General features: G+C 35.3%; 1 protein-coding gene across 31 annotated transcripts in view; it reads right to left on the bottom strand.

Annotated features, from left to right (window-relative positions):
- Positions 1-23080, bottom strand: part of FGFR2 (fibroblast growth factor receptor 2) — a 152139-nt gene that overhangs the window by 32291 nt on the left and 96768 nt on the right. The gene's annotated exons all lie outside the window — the stretch shown is intronic.

The raw sequence follows: 23080 nt of genomic DNA, 5'->3' as shown, positions 1-23080 counted from the left end.
CAGTCTTCTAAGTCATGGAGGGGTGCTATTATTCCAAAAAACCCAAATATTCTTATTATTACTTCTTTGTGGTATTATCAGGCCAGCATATGGTTTTGCAAATCTCAAAACACATGACATCATCCTGTGGTTTGGAGCTACAAAGACTTGGTACCTAAGGTAAAAGGAATAGATTATTCACACCCATCTTCTAGTGTCACAATATGATATATGTTGGTGTTTTTCCAAGACACTTTTTTGGGAGAACACCAAACTCCTTTTTTGAATCTAGATTTCTTTCTTTCTTTCTTTCTTTCTTTCTTTCTTTCTTTCTTTCTTTCTTTCTTTCTTTCTTTCTTTCTTTCTTTCTTTCTTTCTTTTTCTTGTTATCTAGCTATCTTTCTTTTCCTTCCTTCCTTAGCAACAAAAATTTGGGAGTCATTTGTTGTCGAAAGTTGGGACTACCTCTAGTCAAAACAATATGCCAAAACTGCCAAATAGTAAATATGTTCTTTCAGTGAGGACCCTCTTGTTCATTGGGAAGAAAAATGACTCCATATATATTTAATTCTCTAAATACACACACACACACACACACCAGGGATTTTTTAATGGAAGCAATTATGCTTAAAACTTTTGACTGCGAAGTACACCTCGTAAGTTGAAATTGTAATATTCTTACAATAAAAGATCCCGTCCTAGTTTTTTTCTAAAAATCTGATTGTGGCAGTCTGTAAAAATGAAAATATTTATTAACGGTACACGTATTTAACAGAAAAATTTAAATAGTGTACAAATGCCAAATGTTATAAAATCTTTGGGGAAGTCCCTCAAAAGTAGAATCTTGAGTTTAAATAGAAAGCAACAGTGCTGCCAGACAATGAAATCTTTCATATAGTGGGCCATCACGAATGCCTCCTGGGAATGTATTTGCTGATACAGCAGCAATGGCACTGCAGTACAAAGCAGCTGTCTTCTTTAACTCGTGCCCCTTGCAAAGCTTGTTTTTAAATGATTTCACAGCTATATGTAGAATTGTGCTTAGGTCTTAACTCTGTGGAAGCAGAATTTCATGCCGGGCATGAAATTCATGACTTCTTAAAAGAATCTCCATTAAATATTAAGCTCGGTTCTTGCCCTCAAGGATTCAAAGGCAAATCCTAAAGCCCATAAGCAATGAGTGTGAAATCTCAGATACAATTGGAAAGAAGACAGGAGCAGGAAATGGAAGACAAAATGGGCTAATCCTGCTGTTTCATATGTAATGTATTAATGCATTTTGTATCTGTTGGTTTTCAGTAGGTATTTCCAGGATAGGCTGAATTTGTTTAGGGAGAGGACAAGGAGCATTAAAAGAAGCTGCACAAAACATTCCATGCTTATTTGCAACATTTCTGCCTTTCATAATGTATTTTAAACATGTATATCCTGCCTATCAGCAAGCTGTCCTAATCACAAAGCAGGTTCAATAATATCCATAGAATACAATGGGGGGAAAAGAAATAGATAAAATCAAAACCATGTAAGGATGAGAGATTAAACCAGAGACCAGTCAGGAAACAATTAATCCTTTAGCAACTATAATTGAGACTGGCATTTGGTCAATAAGCAAAGCGGTCACTACTAACTCTGACTATGCTTAGGATTTTACTTCAGGCCCGCAAAGATCATAAATGCAAGGACTGATCAAAAAGTTACTTTTTTCATGATTGCAATGACTGTGAATGATCACTAAATTGGCGATTGCTAAATGAGGACTCCCAGTAGGACCAAAACAGGAGTCAAATCACACAACTCCTGCATGAAATGATACATGAGAAGAGCTCCTAGATCTACTTCCACTGTTGGCTTTGAACAAATACCAGAAATGGAAAGGCATACTTCCAAATTTTGCAGATATAACTCATGTTTTACCTTTCTAATGTTCTGCTTCATCAGCTGTAGAAGTAGATGATATAAAAACAGAGTGGAAATTGCAGTGTAAGGTATACTTTACTATTTTTACAGTGGTGGAAATAATGTATAAAATTTCCCAACTTTTATAAATAAGCTCCAATTTCATAACTCTTATCCTTCTTTGGTTAGAAAAACAACAAGCCTGACCCTTCTTTAACAGCATTCCACCTTCCCAAAAATATTACAATTGTCTACAGTACAAAAATGAAACCCTAGAGAATATTATTTAGAGGGTTCTTAGAAAGTCAGCAGGCCTCATGTTTCATTTACCCACATCAGGGTTTGATTCTTTTAGTGACCTTACTTCTTTCCCTTAAATAAAGAAGAAAAATAAAGAAGGGGGGTGGGAATCTTCCCGTATCTTAAGGATACCCTACCCAACCTTTGTGTTAACTTTGACATAGTCTTAACTTTTAGTTACACATACCAATATAACTGAAATATTACAGCTGATTTAATGTTGAGTTCTTTGAATCTAAACTGTATTAATCACAAAAATATTTACATAAATGAATCACTGGGTGTGCATGGCTAAAAGTAAACACAAATCTTTAGCATGCAGATTGTTAAGTTTTTTGAAATATTCAGCTAACAATAACTAACTCCAATCTGACAAAAGAATAACTCTTTCATGCTCACCTGCTACAATACAAGAAGTGTCAGGTTTTCTTCATAATGTTCCCAAATATAGGTTTACTTAGCTATCATCAAGCATTAAATGCACATGACAGTGTGATAATGTGACAACAAATGGTAATGACCAACATGAAACCAATCAATACTTGTTATAGATAGCTTCTTAAAAAGTGATCTCAACATACTCAGCAACAGTATGTTTGCTGTTATTTCTTTGCTGTTATTCAGATGATTCTCAACATGCCATGAAAACTGGGACATCATAGAATGATAGGCTCCTAGCAAAACCGGGTCATCATAGAATGATAGGCTCCTAGCAAAACCTCCTGGTCACATACAATATCAAGCTCAGAAAATCAGGAGTCCAGGAAGTTCAAATGAATATAGTGTATGCTAAAGTTGTCTGTAAAACTCTGAACAATAAACGATCAAAGCAAATTGGCAGCAGATAAGAATCAACTTATCTAGATGGCTGGACATTGATGTCTTGTGGCCATAAAGGGATTTGAGACTTGTGACACGTTTGACCCTTCACTCAGGCTCAGTCTGATCAACTCCTACATACAGTTCAATTGGATTGAATGGATTATGTAAATTGAACATTTAGGATACATTAGAAAAAAATAGAGAGACAAAAGAATTTCTCAACATAAGAAGGGACCCTGTCAAAGCAAGGACTCTACAGGAGCTCTGTGAACATGAACACATAAAAACACACATACACACACGTACTCATGCATGTGAGTGTTTGTGTATAGTCAATGCATACACAATGTTTTCACGCATTTCAAAAAGATAGCAAAGATCTGTGGTAGATCTATGGTAGAGTTATGCCAGGCAATCCACTTCACACTTTCTTTCAATGTGTACAGTTATTTTCTTAACTTGTCCCCACATAAGTGTCTTTCTTCCTTGGGTTTCCCAGAGTTTTGGAAAGTTTTCACACATAAGCAACACATTCTTTTTAGTGCAAAAAAGTCTATACTGTATACCACTAGTGTGCTATATGACTAGTTTTGTCCAGCACATTTTTTTATGTAAGACACTACAGACTTGATGTTTACCCATGTTTAATTGTTTCTCTTTTGCCTTCATGCACAATATGGCAGCTGCACATCTCTTCTAATAAAGAAAATGGCTGTTTGGTTTGTTTTGAACAAGGATAACAGCGAAATACAATATACAAATTAAAAAATGCCATACTACTAATTATTCTATGGATATAATCTAGCAGTCATTGATTAATGTAATGGTGTTTATTAGAATTGGTGTGTGTGTGTGTGTGTGTGTGTGTGTGTGTGTGTATACAAACACATATACACAAAAATGGTGATAGAATCAACAGTCTCTGTTTAAGTAAGAAAAATGACTAGGAATCAAATTTTACATTTCTTTAATGTATTACTAGTTGATTCCTGACTACTACAACATCTGCATATGAACATTTTTCTAATCCTAATATTGGCCATAGGATCAAAACTGTTGGTTTAATTGGTAGCCGTGAATATTTGCCAATAATCCAAAATTCTCAAGATGCTTGTATCCATATATATCATTAACACAGAGAAATTTAACAATGGTTTATGAACATCAGTACTATGTTAAAATAAATTCAAATAAATAAAATAGTAAATAGTAATTCAACTTGCTCAATAATAGCAATTGCATTTAGACTTATATACTGCTTCACAGTGCTTTATAGCGGTTACAGAGTCAACATACTGTCCCAACAGTCTGGGTCCATGAATATGAATATGAATAGGTAAACTTGATTTTTCAAATGCTTCTTTGGTAGTAAACAAGTATAAGCAATACGTTCATGCTAATAAAATATGCTTGGGGCTGTATCAGGAAATAAATGAAAAATTAGTAAGACAGGCTTTAATTTTACATAATATAAGTCTAAAATATCTCCAATATAAATACTGTATAACTAATGAAACTTTTGGCTTTATTCTGCACAAAAAAATAGTATAGGATAATAAAATAAAATTTAAATCATATTTCAATCGATATTCTGAGAACCGTATCATAAATCAAAATGTTAAAGGTAAAATGCTATTTCTCATATAATCAGTTCCTTAAAACACATTTTTCTTGTTACAGCAAGAAAATAGGAGTTAAATTCTTACTAGATTGCAGACCAAGGGGCAGTTCCAATCTTTTTGTTAATAGCTTTTAAGAATCATGTCAACATTAAACATACCATATCTGGACTTTGAGCAACTGGACACCTTTTCTATATGGCAGCAAAGAATGATCAAAGTTACTGCAGTGATATCTGGTATGCCTAGTTAAGATATTGTGAAAAGACTGGCTCTACTTAAGACAGAATAGCAAAAGACCACAGCTGTTAACATTTGAGGCCATGTATCCCATTGTAGGTCCTTCTTACTAACAAAACCAAGAAGAAACTGAGTTAAAATATACAGCCAAGGCTGGCTCCTTGCATTGATTCTCACAATTTTAAGGGAAGAAACACTGGACAAGAACTGATAGGGAACTTATTAATTTGCAGCATGACCTTTCCCCAGAAAAAGGAAAGCTCCTTCCTTCATGACTTCTGGCATATGATTTCTTCAACAAGGAGCTTAAATTCAAATTAACTCAATTGCCAAATCTTTGATAATTAGTTGAGCTTTCTGTCCACATTATTTAAAGGGTAAATTAAGTGTAGTGAATAGAGTCAATCATGGCACTAAATCATGGTTTGTTTTAACCATACATTTATTAAATAAATTACAATTGTATGGTCCAAAGCATGACAACTTATTTAACAAAAAGACAGCTCACTTCATCAGATGCCTGGTTGATTTATTCAAGTGCTATGCTAATCAAATTGCATTCTGATTTGCAGTAATATATGAATTAGTATGTTACTTATCTAGAGAAAAATATAGTTCCCACATAGTGAAGGATTGTCAGTTTTTATAGTAATAACTTACTTGTTGTACTTTATAACAGAAGATAACAAAAACAAATTTTCAAGTAATCCTAGCAGTCTAATAGTAACAATAAATTTTTTATGCCCATATATAAGAATGATGGCTAATATGGGGCCCTTTCAGTTCTTATTCCATTAACATGGCCAAGTTGATTGGGTACCTGAATTCAACAATATCATGAGGACCACACATTTCCACATCCTATTTAACGGATTATCTGGCTTTTAATTGTATCTTTGACTCTCCACCTTTTTCGGCAATTCCATCAAGAACACTTTTTCTATCTGGTTTTTCCATGCGAATAAGAGCTGCACATTAGACTCTAAGTTATTTCCTAAAATGTAGCTAAATCGATAATAGTCAACCAATATCCTCACTACTCAACATTCTTTCCAGCTAGCAAATGGGTTCATCACCAAACAGAATGAACTTTATTAAAAAATAATGGTTATAGCACAAAATTAAGTATGACAATCAATTGTATTCAACTTCATCCAGGACAACAATGTTAGCATTACTTAGTCATTAAAGAAACTTCTGGGCAATTCAATTCATACATTTATTGGTTTTATCATTTGTACAATTCTTGGCAGCATTCAGGAATCTGTATCTTTGCAAAACAGTCAGTTATGTTAACTATGGTCTTAATTATTGTCTTTAAATCTACCAAATTATTTTATTTTATTTTCATCAGCCATTAACCTAAATCCACATTCATTTTTAAATGACTGAATTTAAAGGAACCCATATCCATGACTTGTGACAGCATTTTACCTTTAACATTTTGATTTAGATATGGTTCTCAAAATATGGGTTGAAATATGATTTAAATTTTATTTTATTATACTATACTATTTTTGTGCAGAATAAAGCCAAAAGTTTCATTAGTTATACAGTATTTATATTGAGATATTTTAGATTTATATTATGTAAAATTAAAGCCTGTCTTACTAATTTTTCATTTATTTCCTGATACAGTCCCAATTCTCATTTTTGAATTACAGACTAAGGCAACATACCTAAATCAGGGGTAGGCATTTTTAATAAAACATTTATTGCAATCCACTATGATACAATCTTTAAGGATGGTGAAACACTATAGCTTTGTTTTAACACTGCTGAAAAAATATTGCAAGGAGCTGATTGACAACAACCGTTTTATAGTTCAGAAGGTTTATGAGCTAGTACTTCAGTCAAATGTGCAACAGATATTTTATAGAAGCACTTGCTGTATCTGCAAAGATTTTAATAATAACATAATTCCAGTTTAAGAAAGCAATGCAGAAGTGGAGTTTTAAATAGAGCTTCCCTTTCCCCATTTTAGTATAAGATCATTATGAATGGGGGAAGTGAAAGTAGTTCTAAACCTAATCTAGACAACCTTTTATGATGTTCTATTAAAAGACTATGTGATTTGGACACTGGATTCAGTTCCTTAGCCTATATGTTGTCACAATTACATTAATTAACTGAATTAAAAGTTGCCTTTGCCTGTGGTGCTTATTTTACAAGGATGTAGGAGGAAAGGCAATTTGTTGTACCTAAAATTACATTTAGAATTTAAGAGCATATGATGGATGCAAATACAGGATAGATGCAATGCAAGTCTTCTATTTTTAAAATGGCTTCCAAAGTGGGCATATCTAATGACAAAACATCCATTTATCAGAAGACAAAGTAGCTTGTCTGGATGTCCTCTAACATTGCAATGGGATCTTCCTGGGCCCAAACATCCTGTCACAATAAACTTGATGATAAAAAGATGGTGTTTTGGTTTTCATCATGCGTTTTCTAAAATTAAAATCAATAGGTCTGCAGGTATCAAATGAGTCTTCAATGGGCATATTATTACAGATAGTCTTCAAAATACAACACACATTTAGTGTCCATTCAAGGTTACAATGACACTGAAAAACTTATCACTGTTTTTCATACTTACAACCATTGCAGCAGTAAATGGACACATGATCAATATTTAGACCAGGGGTGTCAAATTCGCATCATCACAGTGGTGTCACATGATGTATCACACCTTTTTCCCCCTTTGCTAAACGGGGCATGTGCGTGGCCAGCCCATCACACATCCAGACCGCAGGCCATGAGTTTGACAGCCCCGATTTAGACAGTTGGCAAGTGACTCATATTTATGACATTTGCCAAATGTCCTAGAATTGTGTGGTTATCTTTTGCAATCTTCTGACAAGCAAAGTCAATGGAGAAGCCAGATTTACCGGTACTTAACAACTGTGTGTTGCAGTCATATCTCTAAGCACAATCATGCCTGTTCCTATCTTTGACCATCATTGCTATAGATGTGCAAGTTAGGACTTTTTTTTTGTTCTGTTTTATATTTCACATGAAGTAAAACATGTAATACTTTTAAATATGGAAAATATAACTAGGAAGAAAACCCATATTACACCATAGTCATGCAGATAAGTAAGGACCTTGCTGGTACTGCTTAAAGCACCTAAGGTTTTCAGAAATCAAATGAGCTTTTTATGAGTATTTTTCTTGTGTATCTATTATTACCTGCCTAGTAATAGTTTTCCACAAATGCAAAATACAGGTAATATTTGACTTACATCCAGTTGTTTAGCAACTGCTCAAAGTTAGGACGGACTTTTAAAAAGCACAGACAGAAGGACAACTCCAGCACTTGGCTAGAGAATGGAAGTTAAGTCATGTAAATCTGAGCTCCTTTTTTTCCAGGACACCATTGAATTTCCCTTCCATGCATGAAAAAGGCAACTCCTCAGTAGACTAGAGAATGAAAACTTAGATCACAAAAATCTATGCATCCTTGGACTTCCCTTCTATGCAGGAAGAGGAGCTGCCTGTCATCCTTCAGCAGGCAGCTCTTTCACTTAAGTCTGCTTACAACTGCATAGCCAGTTAACAACTGCAACTTGAAGAGCCAGGGTTGTGGTTATTGACCAAAGCAGTCATGTGGGAATCTTTCTTACTAACCACTTTGTTCAATGACTCAAATTCAGGTCTCAATTGTAGTTATAAGTTGAAGACAACTTGTATGTTGCAAATTTACTTTCCAATTTTTCAAAAACAAGGTCAAAAGTAAGGCTAAATTGGTCATATTAGAAAGGCACCATATTTGAGAAGATTGATCTACCATGTCACCAAGCCAGCACTATATCAAAAAACCAGCAAGAATGTATGAAGTAAACATGAGAATATTCCCACCAAAAGGGTATAACTAAATTTTTAACAACTCAGATTCCTTTAAAGACAAATTCTGTATGCAAAAGTGATGCATTAAACAAAGGTCAAGATTTCCCACCAATCATAATTATTCAGATGGAGTTGTAATAAGCTGGTAAAAGCAAAGAATAATTTCCACAATATATTCTGAATAGCAGTTCACCAAATAAACATCAAAATGCATTCCTTATTAGTGAGCGCATTAAAGAGATTTAAGAAATAGAATTAATCACCAGCAGTCAGAAACTGGCAGAAGATGACAGGAATGTTCTTGTTTAAAGTGCTTGCTTGTCATAGCTGGCTGATGCTCTTAATACCAATCTGCCCTTTGTGAAGCGGGTGGCGGAGAAAAAGCCCAATACCAAAGCTATTGTTATACGGCCATGGTATGCATTTTATCAGCTAGAGGAAAAAGGGATTTCTTGCTGGGAAAAAGAAGTTGTAACGTCTATCCTACTAATCTTCAAGTTAACCAATGGGATCCCTAATATGGCACAGGCAAAACCAAAGCTTTAGAACTTCTGAAGGAGCAAAAAACCTCATCCTTTGGGTGAGGAAAATGTGAAACAAAACAGTGAATAGTGTGACTTAAGCTTTTTGAAGATCAGGTTTTTGAAAAAGGGTAAAACAGAACTAGTCTGGAATGTAAAATGAAAGACCGAATTTCTCCCATACAAAGCTGGAACTTAGGAGAAAAAAGTAAATATCACAACCTGCTTGTTTAGAAGACCGGCTATTGGGAATGTTCAGACACGAACATCAGGCAACTCAACTCAAAGAAAACCTAGGCTTTGCTTAGTATCACTGAATCAGCTTCCGACTGCATCAGAATCGATAATGCTAAAATACCAGGTCTGTTAAAATAATCAGATTGTGCCATGATGTAGCACTAGGTGAAATCATAGCCTGAAATATATTTTTGGTTTTATATAGCTGGCATTTACAGATAGTCCTAATTATGTTGTGCCAGTCCCAATTATGATAATTGGAACTGGCACAACAGTCATAAAGCATGTTGTCATATGACGATGACAACTTAACAATAACCATTCATACAATTCCAGTTGTGGTCATTAGGGAAATCTTGTGTGGTCATTAGACATGCTGTCATGTAATCATTATTTGCCACCTACTACTGGCTTCCCCATTGACTTTGCTTCAGGGAAGCCAGCAGTGAAGTTCGCAAAAAGCTATTCCATGACCATGGGAGGCTGCAGCTATCATAAATGAAAGCTGGTAACTAAACAACCAAATTGTGATCATGTGACTGCAGGGATGTTGTGACAACCACAGTTCTGAAGACTGGTTGAAAGTCCCCTCATTCACCACTGTCTTACTCTGAACAAATGATCATTAAACAAGGACTATCTACATTCCCAGGCTGATACATGAACATTTCTTCTCTAGAGCGTTAATCTGTATTAAAATATATAAAACAAACTAAATGAATACATGCTAAGTATTTGAGCAGTGCCATGAAGAAAAGGGGGTTAGCCCATTCTCCAATGCACCTGAAGACAGGAGAAGAAGCAATGGAGAGTAATTAATCAAGGAGAGATTCAATTTAGAACTAAGGAATTAATTTCTTGACAGTTAATCAAACAATTAATCAGAGGAATGGCTTCCCTTCAGAAGTTGTGGGTGTTCTGTCACTTGAGATTTTTAAGAAGATATTGGATAGTCATTTGTCTGAAATTGTATAAAGTCTCCCATTTGATCAGGAGGTTGGAATAGAAGACCTCCAAGTCCCTTCCAACTCTGTTATTCTGTTCTGATAATACAAGAACCAAGAAATTTTATTATACTAAATTAAATAATAAGTCCAACTAATTCTTGTTTACTGGGATTGCCTGAACAACTTCCCTAAATTTTCAGATAGAAATCTCAGTCCTGCCTAATCACCAGGATACTACAAGTTGATGCTGAATTCAAATTCCCATTATGTTTTATTAAGGTTTTTTTTTTAAGAGTGGTGCCAATAAATTCTAATATCAGAGTATCAGGATATCCTTTTGCTATCTCAACATTTTTACAAAAACCTGGAAAATTCACAACTCCTCCCCATATGCTCAACTTTGCACACAAGCTTTGCACAGTTCTTAATCCCTAAAGTACACATTTTTAAATGTTCTCAGCTTCCAAGAAAAAGTCATAAAGTAATAATACACTGGAAAGGATAAATGAGTACCAGACCATTTCATATTCACTTCAGCATTCAAGCAGGGAGCAGCAGCACTTCACTCTCCAAGATGAGTTGGTGATATTAAGCAAGAAAAAAAAAATTGGCCTTACAGCTGATTGTCAGCTCTGTACAGAGTTGCTGCCATGTTGGCTAGAACTCTGCAGTAGGCAATTGTGCTGTGATCATCTCTTTGCTTAAGTCATCAGCACAATCAGATGCGAGAGGCCACTCAGCTCTCCTCACATGATAGGCTGAGAAAGCAAAAGAAACCTGAACAAAGCTACGAGGCTCTTTCCTTCTGCAGAAAAAAGCAAGGGCATTTCTACGCATGAGAATCTGCGCCAATTCAAAAGCAGTTCCAGACTTGACTGATTTCACAATATTGGCTGAGTTTGCAGCTCGGCTAGTTTCTGCTTCAGTTGCAGTGCGCAACCCAAATTGCACAGATCCATTGTTGTTGTACCAACAAAGTCCCGCAAAGCTCAACAAGGAATTTTTGCTTTACTTCGTGTGTGGAATAAGCAGGAGGAAACTCTGGAATGGAAATTGTAACTACATGGAAGTGTTTATATGACACATTATTGTTCCTCAAAAGTATGCATTTTATTTAGAAGTAGAAGTCTCAAATTCATGGATTAGAGACCGGCAGGCGTGGAGGAAGCACTGCGGGAGAGGAATGGCAGGGTGCCCCAATATAGCAGGGTCCCTAGCATGATTTCCTAGGTTTTGCCCTTGGACAATTCCTCATAGTTTTCTTGGCAAAATTTCATAAGTGGTTTGCCATTGCTGCCTTCCTGGGGCTGACAAAAGTGTCTGGCCCAAAATCACCCGGATGTCTTCATGCGTCTCTCTTTTTCTGGCTTGATTTTTTAACCACAGCACCAAACCTCCTCTCAATATTTATGTAGTTGGATACATGTGCAAAATACATTAATACATTTTTAATGAACTCTGGATTTAGGGGTTTGGGCAAGAAGGGAAAGTAGGAGATACTGGTGACAGGAGAAATTGGTTATTAGAAAAATAGAGAAAATTTACGAGAAACTGGAGCGTAAGAGTTAAATTAGAGACCCTGTGATCCAAAAGTGTAATCTTAAAAATGTCAAACCAATATTCCTCCAACAAATAAAAACACCTGGATTCCCCACCTTCAGTTTAGGCAAGCCTTTGATAAACTATGACATGCAGCAAAGCCACAGCCTCTGCTTCTAATTATTTGCCTACATTCTCTCTCTCTCTCTCTCTCTCTCTCTCTCTCTCTCTCTCTTTCCTCCCTCCCTCCCTCCCCTCCCTCCCTCCTCTCTCTCAGCATTTTAATGTGTGTTGTCAAAAGCCTATGCCAGGTGTGAAGTCCCCAGTCAGGCTTTGAAAGAAAGAACATTTCTTCGTTCTCCCATTATCCAAACACCTAGAAGCAAGCGCCAATGTGGATGGATAGATAAATGCCTGGATACCTGCCTGCTTTTTCTGCCCCCCTGTCTCAGCATGTCCACCTTTCCAGTAAGGTAAGTATGTCAGGTTTATTCTTGTTTCTGTAAAGAGTTAGTCAACAAGAGCAAATCACTCTGCCAGAATTCAAGTCTCAACAGGCTAGAGTGTATGTAACTCTTTAATTTAACCAAAGCTGCTTTTACATTTTTGGATCAACAAAGATACATTTCTATCCTGCAACCAATATTTCTTTTAAAAACCCAAGTCAGATCAAATTAGACTAACATTTTGTGAAATCCCCAAATTAATATAATGAATAATAGAAATCTAAATAAGGAACAGAATTAGGGGAAGGGTTTACTGTAAAGAAACCAGGCAATTAATACCAAGAAGCATATTTAAAGGAAGTAAATAGTTTCATTTCAAAAAATAAGTAGAAGTACGCATCTAATTATTAAGCCTGCACCCCTGTGCAGTTTGGAAGAAATGTTTCGGACCCACGCAAATGCAAATAGAGTATATGTCTCTAGCATCCATTAAACAGAACACATTTCTTTTTTTTAAGCAAGACTGGGGAAAAAGGCATTTTAACACTTGTAGAAATATCTTTCAGGTTTGCATGGAAATCTTTAAAAAGTGAGCAACTTCAAAAAAAAATACAGGAAAATATTGTACTTGTATGCAGTTCAAAGCAATTTTTGAAAATTGTTTTTGAAGCATGTGTACTTCTACCAGGTAGGTATCTTATATTAACTTTAATATGATCTTGCTCCATTCACTCATTTCCACAGAACAGGAACATTACAGTTTTATTTAAAGGATACATTACATTTCTACATCTCCCGCATAAATATTTCCATCTAAGTTAAAAAGCAGCTTGTGTTTTGGAAACTCAGGGTTCAGCAGACAATGCCGCAGGCTCCCCTTTCTCCTTCCCACTGTTCAATATTCAGCTAACCAGAATCTCCTGTTCTACCCTGAGTTTGCTCCGATTCCTTTTTATCTTCTCTTCACCAGTTTCTCTGCTTTTTCTTTGCTAAACTAGGTTTATAAGATATCTGAACAGGCAAAGGAGGGCTTGGACAATTGGAAAGGAGGGCAAATGGGAGGAAATGCGGGATACACTGACTGTTTAAATTTCTTGGAAGCCATGACAAGCTTTACAACAGAACAACTGCTCTCTCTCTCTCTCTCTCTCTCTCTCTCTCACACACACACACACACACACCCCTAGGCCTACAAATATATAAAATTACTTTTTTCCAGCAGCAGAAGGATTGTTTTTTTCAACTGAAATATTTTCCAACAAATCTTTTATTTTGAAGAGCATGTGCTAGCAAAGATGTAGAATTGATGCTGACACATTTTACAACTTTCACCATAGAAACATATGATAAGTTATGTGATCAATAGACCACACAATCACAAATTTGAAGTGGTTGGATTGAAGCCAAGTGCTGGAAATAGGAAATAAAAAATGTAAATATAGGTGGTTGAGTACGTCGATAGACAAGGGGAGGGGAGAAGCAAACAATTTACAATTGTCATAATACACAAAAGTTTGAATGACTACTCTTGTAATAACAATCCAAAGAAAAAACCTCAAGACACTCCAAACTCCAGACATTATTTGTTTTTAAGGTTATGCCTGATGAATACAGGACAATAGAACAAAAAAGAGACCATGTCTTCCTTTTGCCTGATGCCTGGTAACCCCATGCTATATCTAGAACAACCAGGCTTGTTTTCAGCAAAGGCAGTCCCACATGTATTCCGAGTAAACTTCTTAGAATGGATTTGGTGTGTGTCCTTTGTTCTTCTATATTTTTAATGTAACATTTTTCTCCATTTCCTTGATGGTTTTCTACTGAATCCTCATTCTGGTATGCATATTCCTGTTCTTTCTTATTCATTAATACATTATGTTCATAAGAAGGTTCTATGAATATTTAACAACAAAAACAAAATTTTAGAAGTGAATTATAACATGGAGTATCTCAAGGTTTCACCAGGCTCCTGGAACCTCTGGGCTTGATGACATAGCCCGTTCTTGAGGGACTTCCAAAACATTGACAAGGATGGAGCTAACTTCAGTTTAGAAGGGAGAATATTCCAGAGGTCAGATGCCATGGCAGAGTAGGAACATCTTCTGTGACCTGCCAAATATAGTTGCATAGCCCACAGGACCCACAGCATCCCTTCTTTGCCAGATCTGATAGGCAGATCTTTTAGGGAAGAGATGGTCCCTCAGATATCTTACCATGCTCCTATTGGTATGCCATGCTTTAAAAAAAAAAATTGGAAAAATCAGCAACAGAAGTGCTTGTCCCTCCCTGTGGTCTTTCAAATACTGATAAGCTAACATAGTCAAAGATAAATAATGTTAGAGTAGATGTTTACTCTAAGTAGATCTTTACACCTAAGGGGGGCAAGGGGCAAAATTATTTGCTTGCTTACATAAAGAGAATCCTGCATTCTTGCTGATTAAAAGAGCTGTGGGCTATCGTGCAGAAGAGAACATTGGAACACTGGCCCCGAGTCCTAAATGTTCTAAAAACAGAACATTTAATGGTTTGTAAGAGATATTAAATGTTCCGTTTTTAGAGCAGACTGGAGTAATTTATCCATATAAACTTCTGTCTTACATGCCACTGTACTCTGTGGTGAAATGAACCATAATATCAAAATCAAGCAACCCATAGTTATCATAGCTTTCCCACAAAGTTGAATAAGAACTGAACTTCCCATTTTTGTCCAGTCATTATAACAAACTATGGTTACCAAAGAGTGTGGGAAGTAATTTACTCCTGACTGATTTTTCAGGATCTTTCCAAGAGATAAATGATACAGAGTTTATAAAGACTAATCCAAGTCTAATTAATCCATGTCTAATTAAAACAAATACATCAAACTATTCTCATAAACTCAATTTCCTGAATTATTTCCATTCCAACAAAATGTGGATTCAGGCAAAGTTTCATGTGATGTACATAAAATAGGGGTTGGCAGGGAAAACAATGAAGTAAAACAAATATGTATTCAGTAGATCTGGTAGCATGTGTCTTATTCAATGAAGAAATGGTATCATGAGGAAAATTCATTACATATTTTTGGAAAAGTACTAACTGCAATAAAATTCATCAAGCAAATGTTTGTCATGAAGGTTAGCAACAAGAAGACATTTATATGGTCCAATTTTTTTGAAGAAAAGAATTTTTCCCACTAGTTAGAGATCATGTTTTTATTAATCTTTTCTTTCAAAATGTGTATATGTTTTAACAAATTCACCAGCTGATTCTTTTAGTTTCATCTGTTATGGTACTACTTTAAAAAATAAATCAGAGTGGTTGTATGCATATTTAAACTTATTTGACATTTCTCAAAATCTCAGGGTAAATAATTCTTTGGGCAGCCTTTTTGTCTCCAAAGACAGTATTTGGTAGGTCACATAGTTAGGTGAGGTTAAATCAACTCACATTAACATAAGTTTTTAAAGTCTAAGTATACATTTTCACATAGTACTTTCTTTAGCCTGCAAAATGAAATGGGAACATCTATTGCATAGAAAACTTCAGTATTTGCAACAGATTGGCCATTGGGGCCTACATGACTCTATAAAAATCTGTGGCAATGCTCATCTGATAGGATACAAAATGGCCAAATTAAAGTGGAAACTGGATCAAATTATTTGGACGTGCAAAGCAAAGCAAGCTGACATGTAAACCTTGGCATGTCATAACTTCCATTACTGCAGTCCCACCTTGAAAGTTAAACTGGTGCCAGAACTTTAGTTGAACAACAAATATATGCAACATGAAATGAATTGGTAAAGGTAAACAAGAAGCAAATGTTAGCGATACTCTAAGTATCCAATATATCAAACCAAGACAAATTTTAAAACAAGACTTCCTCCAAAAGCAAAGTTGGTACCTCCAGGTGTTTTGGATCAAGCCCAACACTTTACATCAGGCTCTAAACAAAATATTTTTTCTAACTGGAAATAATGATGACTGGCAACAACACCATTTTGTCTAGCAAGAACCAGACTTTTTTTTTTTAACAGAATCCACCTCTACTCTTGAGATAGCCAGAATAGAAAGAATTAATGCCTACACATCTCTAAATGCCAGAATAGCTCCAAGTGAAACATACTCCAGTAAAGCTGGGTAAATACGAAAGTTTAGACGAAAAAAAGGAACTGAGATTCTGGACTACACAGATCTCATTTTTTTTCTAAATTACATTGCATGCGTTGGCTAAAATTTGCTTCTTATTTCTGTAACCACAACAAAAGATTACCACAAATTTGTTGGATTTTTAATTGCTAGGCAAATTCAGCTGATTTATGCCACTCAAATAATGTGGAAACTGGAACACAGTTCTGTGGACGAAGTTTTACCACAGAGAATTTTATATGTTGATCTATATTAAGGATTGCTTTTTTAAATATTTGCCTTCTTTTTTTTACAAAAATTAAGAGCTTCAAGCAGCACCTGCCACACAAATTGTAGAGACCCAAGGCTCAACCCAACAGCTTATAACAGGAAATGATCCTATTCCACTATTGTACCAGACAATGCACCACAAATGATGGGGCATGGAGGGAAGGATAGTTGTATAATTTGTTAATAAAATCCCTACTCATAAAGTACACTGGTGCCAGTTAGGTTGATATCTTTTCTCTCAGTAATATTTACAGGACTTTCAATTTTGCATGCAACATGCAACAAAAGCGCAGGTAGTCCATGACTTACAACCACAATCAAGACTGGAATTGCGAAGTCATGCAGTCATTATTTGAGTTATGTCCTTTTTGTCAGGGCCATTAAGGAAACAAAAATATCCGGCTTTCCCCATTGACTTTGCTTGTTGAAGCAAGTTGGAAAAAAAAATCACAAATGGCAATCACATGACTTCAGGATGCTGCAATCAATGTCTTTGTATGCCAGGTGTTAAACAGCAACATTTTGAACATGTGACCTTAAGAATGCTATGGCAGTTGTGAAAGGATCAGTTGTACGTCACTTTTTTCAGCATTACTGGAACTTTGAATGATTGTTAAATAAATGGTGAATTCTCAATACTCAAGGACTACCTGTAGTGTTAAGTTTTACTTCACTGAACACTTCTATAAGGATTCTGCCCTGTCATGCCCCTGTCAGAATCTGATTCCGAGAGGGAGGCCGAGCAGCTGACAGTGAGTTGGGAGTATGGCTCCGTTGGCTGTGGAATAAACTGGGGAAGGGCACAGTCCAGCTGGGCAGAGCAGGGGGAGAGGTAGAGCAAGACAGAGAGAATTCAGAGGAAGACCCAGGCCCACTCCCTCTTCATCCTAGAGCATGCAGGGAGGAATAGAGAAGGGATCCACATGACTTGCGTGGCTTATGGAGGAAGAAAGGGCCCTGATTCCTTTCATTAGCTGCAGCTGGGAACACAGAGTTTAAAAAGGAAAGCTGTGTGCAGCAACTTGTTGGAAGCAAATCGTGAGTTATCTGTTATTGTCAAGGCTTATCTGGGTTCTTGGCATCTTCCCAACTGTGTGTGTTTTGTTGGCCTTTCAAGTCAGCAATTCCTTATCCTGCCCTGTCATATTAATTGCTGCAGCATGGTTTGTGTGGATTTTTATTTACAGTTTGTATGTACTTTGTTTTTGGACTGAATTTCCTCCACTTAAAAACTGTTCTCAGGACTGTTCTTCCCCAGCGAAGGTAACCTGGACATTGGGGGAAAAGTTGGAAGTATTAAAAGGACTCTTTTTACTTATGTGACTGTGTTGCCTTTGTGCCATGCCCCGGGTCATCACAGCCCCCATCCTCAGACTAGAACACAAAGTCCTCAACCCTGATCTTCATATGTACTCCCAATGAAACTTTATGTTAATTATTGGTATACACAGAAGATGAAAGAGTGAAGCTTTCAAAAGTTACTACAAAATAATAATGTCTACTGTCAACTTAACCCTTGATCTATATCTGGCAAGAGAATGGCTGGAAAAAAATTCAGATTCTCTGATATCATAAGGGATTTCGCTGTAGCAAAAAGTAAGAAAAATTAGAATTATACACTGCCATATTTGAATACTGTTCTTTATTCTTAATATCAAAGTGGTTTGTTCTGAAAAGCAGCTAATTCATTTGAAAAATAAAATAAAATAAAAATAAAAAAGAGGCACTATTCAGCTGTTGAATATTTTGAATAGAAACAGCTTAACCAGAAACAAAACCAAAAAATGTATCAGAAGCAACATAAATGTGGTGTGTATGTCATTTGATGCTCATCTGACAGTCATTATAAATAAATAAAAAGGCATGTAGAAGGAAGATGAAAGTGTAACTAAACAATAGCAACAGTATAAGCTTTAAGCTAAACCATGTAACATAGACCATCAACCCCTAAACTACTGGGTTGCTAAGATATGATTTTTGCAAATTAATTAAATTGTCTGTTCATTTCCAAAAGTAAAATTGTTGCAATATTTGAAATGAATGCTAGTTACTGTGTTTTGGCATAATATTCTATAATTTCTCTGTCTATTTGGTTGCAAAGCTATGCCAAAATCCACCAAATGACCAGTTGGATATATCTCCCTTTCTGGAAGAGCATACAGTATTACAAATAATAATGATGATTTTAACCACATATTGCATGCTGTTCTATGCTAAAGGTAAAATTATCAGCCGCATGACCTTTACATTAAACTAAAACTTTGAGAATAAAAGAAAGCTGTTTCAGATGATTACAAAGAAGAATGACACCTCAATATGTATCAAAATATGGTTTTTATTCCATAATCTTTTAAAAAAATATTTGCAAGGCCAAGGCCAGCCTCTAGTGTATTTATTTCTGACTGTAGGCCAATTTTTGAGTAATATATAATCACCACACAGCAACCCATAATTATATTGTTGGTTGTTTAGTATGTATGATGGAAAATTCCCCAAAAAAACTTTACACACTTTTCCCTGAATCTATTACCTAAGTACTATCTACACATGTGTTTAGTTAATTTTTGTAACATTAAATTAATTTTATAACCTATGTCAGTCTGGATTTAGTTAACAGTATACACACTGGCGGGATAGCAGTAGGAAGGCCATTTTAAAAAAAGAATTGCTGGGCCTATGGATGTTTATGGTGGGAAGGAAAGATATCTAGACATTACAAAATGTTAGGTTTGTGAAATTATATTCAATGGCTTAAAAACCTACTTTCAGTGTAACTCTATACACTGAAAATATCTGATTAAAAAATTCTGATTTTACCATGTTAGTTTAGCAGGTAATGCCAGATTTTTTACAATGTTTATAACCATAACATCATTTCAGAGTGTTATGGTAATGTCATATAATACATAAATTTAACCAGATAGCGTGGTTCATAAGACAGGTCTGTCATAAAGTAAAGTAAAAATGGGTTCAGGATTAGGTTATACCCTAGGAGAGCTTGGACAGATGCACATCGGTTCCTGGTATTGATGATGGAACAGAATGGGTTACCTGGGGAATTCTGGGAGTTGCCCACATGTCTTCAAGTGGCCAAGACTGAAAAACATTGATATAATTGAAACCAAACAAAAAGAGATATGTCTAGTTTTGCAGGATAGAAATTGTATGATGGAGAGGAACTATGTTCCAGTGCCCACATTATTTATTTACTTATTTATATCCCTCCTTTATTATTTCTATAAATACTTCATAGTCCTTTCTTCTCCTATTTTCCCCACAACAACAACCCTATCAAGTGCATTGGGCTCTGGCCTTCAAAAGACACACAAGGTTTGCAAATGAAAATAAGTCAATTTCTGGATAGAGAGAGGAAGGGAAAGGGACAAGAGCAACAACACAGACCTTGTGATGCCAGCTTCACACACATCGACCAGTGATCATGATGGAAAATCCTCTCTTTACTGTTTACTTTTATGATTTTATATTAAAGTAACAGACATAGCAATAAATGACATCACTCTCATTACCATTCCACTCATTCACTCGACTTACTGAAATTTTTTTGCCAAGAAAAATAAGAGGCCAAATATTCTTGAATGCAAGGCATTGAAAAACCTCAAAGACCAAGAAGAGGCAAGGGGCTTCACATAAATATTTACCTGGGTTACACTAAATAAGTGAAAAGTTCTAAAAAGTAAAACAGGACACTCTGTAACAGCTTTAGAAATAGTTTTATCTCTTTCATATGTATATCTACACTCTTCTTAAAGTGTTCCCCAAAAGAGGAAAACCATTCTTTGGAAACAGTTGTATATATTCCATGTGTTTCCTTCTCCCCTAGCTTTTGGAAACACACCTGGCCATATAATGAATACAATTTAGCTGTGCTTTCTCAACAGCTGGTATGTTCAGGACAGAGTCACAGGGAATGCCATTTACCATAATTCCTGGAAGCCACTGGAACTGCACCTTCAATAAACATTGTTAAACAGGTGCTCAAACAACAATGATCAAGTTATCTTAATTTTTAAAAAAACTGAGGGGGGAAAAAGGGTACTGAAATCTCTACAAAATCCTATACTTCCTTAGAATGCTTATTCTGGCCCACCCTCCAGAATAAGCAAATTGATTAAAATGAATTTTGCATTCTGGCAGAGAAATATTAGTAAAATATCCACCATTATATATGTTGAATGCTAATTGTGTTTTATATCCACAGTTTGGGTATCGCAGTAGGAGTATGCCAAGGAAAGCAGATTAGCAGATTAGCATTTTACAGAGTATATGTAGAATAAAATCAAGAAAGGAAGGAACTTTAGCCAATATTTGTGACCTAAATGGCCTAAAATATTACGTAACTAAGAAGAAAAATCTGGCAACTGAAGAAAAAGAACTGTCTAGATTGTCTAGGAGGAAAGGTTGACATTAGGTTTATAGTTATAGTGTTTTATATTGCTATTTTCTTTACCCATGTGTAGAAAAAATATATATAATAAAGTCAGAAAACTATAAACAAGGTATAGAATCAATAATGACCAGGGGTTTAATATTCTGATTCTCATAATAAAGTAATTTCTAAATATCTCCTGGAGTAAAAGTTTCACAATAATCAATTTTAAAATGTTATTGTAGGCTAGGATTCAGAGACCATGGTGCCTACTGCTACACTGAAGTAATCAGGCCAGAGTGCCATATGGAGATGTTGTTGCAAGATGCAGGCAGCCTGAAAGAACAAGGAACTGCACCCATGGCACACAGCCTGAGAGGAGAGGCCAGTACAAAAGGGAAGCACCGCTGGAGCACAGGAAAAGGGAAGTTACAAATGGGACAGAGTGGAAAACAAGTGACTCAATTGTGCTCATGTGTGTGAAAGGACATGAAGGCCATAAAGATGCAACACAAGTATAAAACAAGGAAAAAGACCTTCAGTTGCAGGGTGTGGGTTGCAGGGCTCCATTTAAAAGAAGTAGAACCAGGAAGAAAGTGACAGAAGTGGAGATCCAGATCTGACTTCTTTCAACACCTAGACTCTCTATACCCAACAGTAGCCATAGAGGCATGGTGCTTATGATATGTGTGTGCGTGCGTGTGTGTCTGTCTGTCCATGTCTTGATATTTGTTGGAAATTGCTTAGTTTGTTTTACAATTTACATAAAAACTCATGAATACTCTGAATGAAAGAATGCATTTTTCCCCAAAATAGGCACTTGAAGTAGAAAATAATTATATAATAATAATAATAATTTGGTAATTATAAGTCTTTTTAAAATGTTATATTTAATTCAGCTAAGGCTAATAACAATTTTAAGAAATAAGAATTCCAGTTTACAAGATGATAAAGTGAGATCAGTGAATTATAGAGCTATGACAGAAGTGGGCCTGGTCCATTTATTAGTTTTATTGTGGATTAACTGTGCTAAAATTATGACAGAAAAGTGCTTATTCTTCAGATGGTTTTTAATTTAGCCCAGAATTATATATATATAACTTTTAAATGATTGGCATCTTGTTTTCCAGGCATCAGTAAGCTGCTTTTAATTAAAATGATGTTAATTAAAATGATGGAGTTAAACAATTCTACTATTTCCAAAGTGTTCTCATTACTATTTTAATATTTACTTCTAAGTACTTATGAGGGACTATGTTCCAGTCTTGTCTTCACATTTTCTAAATTCAAAATTACTAAGAATTATTTAAAAAAAAAAAAAAAACATTAATCCTTCTTAGTACTATAAATATATCCAGAAATAATACATCAACTTCTAGGGCATCTTTAATAAACATGTAATATATTTCAGCCTAATTAAAACTTCTTTCATATTAAACTCATAATTTTGTAGTACTAAATGTTAACTCTTCTAAATCCAAAACCTGGTTTCTTATCCAAGAATCTTTTATGAATTTACTCTTAATATGTGTTGTATCTCCCACAAAAAATTAGAGCTGTGTTACTGTATTAAATTGATATTTTGTTCGGCTTATATAATTTTCAGAAAAAAATGTGTTTTAATAAAATTAATATTTTTACCCAAAATGATAAATCTTAATAAAATGCTGGGGGACAAAACCCACATGTAACGAAAAAGGGACAGATTCTCCTTAGGTGAAAGGATTGTGAACCCCAAATTCTATTTCCTTTATTACAGAAAGTACAAGCAACTGAATTTGGTAAACCTGTTAAGCAATTAACTACTTAATTACCTAGTTAAGCAATATACATATCCACACACCCATACATATTTCTTCCATGAAATGTGAAATTCTTGGACACTACTGAACAAATCCCT

The sequence above is a fragment of the Pseudonaja textilis genome, chromosome 4, assembly GCF_049901715.1.
Source record: "Pseudonaja textilis isolate UNSWEBS1 chromosome 4, rPseTex1.2, whole genome shotgun sequence".
In the NCBI taxonomy this organism is placed as follows: Eukaryota; Metazoa; Chordata; class Lepidosauria; order Squamata; family Elapidae; genus Pseudonaja; species Pseudonaja textilis.
This window is presented reverse-complemented; position numbering and strand designations above follow the sequence as displayed.